At 45.9% G+C, this 1,491-nt stretch overlaps 1 pseudogene; it reads right to left on the bottom strand.

Moving 5' to 3' along the window:
• Window positions 1-158: 158 nt before the first annotated feature.
• LOC105816767 overlaps window positions 159-1,491 on the bottom strand; it is a 7,292-nt pseudogene continuing 5,959 nt past the window's right edge.

The following is a 1,491-nucleotide window of genomic DNA, read 5'->3' as shown; positions in this document are numbered from 1 at the left end:
TAAGACATGATTATTTCAATTTCTTCCTGGTCACTATATTTCCTTCTTTAAGACAGAAGAGGTTTTGTCTGACTTGCCAGTTAATAAAACCTTTGGCAAAATTTTAAATATGACATTAAGATTTTTGGAAAATGCAGTAACCTTTCTGACCTTTGAAATTAAATGCAGCTCAGAGACTTAACGTTTAAGAGCCGCTGTAGGTTCGGCTGAGCTCCTGAGCACAGCAGGAAACTCTGTGGCGAGCCATCTCCACTATGGGTCCTTAATGATCTTTGCGTTCTCCTGCCCAAGTTGTGGATGACCAGGACGAGTTGCTCCCTGTGCGCCTGCTTCATCTCTCCGGAGAGGCCGTACTGGAAGTGATCCATTCATTTGTCTGAAGACACAATGGGAGCATCCACAGCCAAGAAGACAGAAAGCTTGGCTTCGTCAATGTCCTGCTGTGTGAACTTTCCAGATTTAGCCCAGTCCACAGCCTTCCTAAAAGCCTGGAGCATTTCCATGGAATTTGGATCCCTGTAAGAGTAAAGCATGGAAACCCTGCTGTGGCTGAGCTTTGCACCTCCACCATAGGCACCCCCTTTCTCTGGAATTTCCCCATGCAGGAATTTAGCAGTCATCAAAATTGCAAGGATCTTAAAACTGGCGTGGTCCGATCCATATAGGGGACCGTTCTGATGCATTCGCCAATGTAACTCATGGGGAAGGGCGATAGGAAGTAAGTCTTCATCTGGCAGGGCTTGAAGGTGGGGTCTTGTCATCAGCTTTCTGACCATCTGGGAGCCACAGACGTGTGCGTTTCTATCAGAACTGTTGTGTGCATGTTTCTCGACCACTTGTGGGAGCACAGCTTCTGTTCCTTCTTACTGCGTCCGAGACTCTTGAGGAAATTCTGCACCACCTGCTCCATCTGAGACGACTGCTGCAGAGTAGCGTTCACTGAACATCTCATGTGATCACATTTTAGCAGATCCTTGTTGATACGCGGGAGCTTTCTCAGGACTGGCATGACGTGTGCCATTTCCTCAACCCTCTTCATCAGCCTCCCTTGATCCATACCGCTGAAGGTCTCCTGCAAGTCTCCCGCAGATGTGAGGGTCCTGCTCGCTGTGATGGAGGCGTTGAGGTGGCTGGAGTCTGGGATCCCCTTTGAGAGTTCTTGAGCAGGCATTTTGACTAGCACTCTGAAGTTTCTTCTTACTCAAAGAATCGGTTATTAAATATTCGTTAAATAATCCCATTAAAAATTGGGTGAAATAAATGCTGGCGAAGATGTGGAGAGACAGGAACACTCTTACACTACTGGTGGGATTGCAAATTAGTGCAACCTCTGTGGAAAAGAATTTGGAGATACCTGAAAGAGCTAAAAATAGAAATACTATTGGATCCAGCAATAGTACTATTAGGCATCTACCCAAAAGAGCACAAAACATTCTATGATAAAGACATCTGCACCCGAATGTTTATGGCAGCACAATTCACTATTGCAAG

This window comes from Propithecus coquereli, unplaced genomic scaffold (genome assembly GCF_000956105.1).
Source record: "Propithecus coquereli isolate 6110/MARCELLA unplaced genomic scaffold, Pcoq_1.0 Scaffold387, whole genome shotgun sequence".
NCBI lineage: Eukaryota > Metazoa > Chordata > Mammalia > Primates > Indriidae > Propithecus > Propithecus coquereli.
The sequence above is the reverse complement of the archived record's forward strand: the minus strand, read 5'-3'. Positions and strand labels throughout refer to the sequence as shown.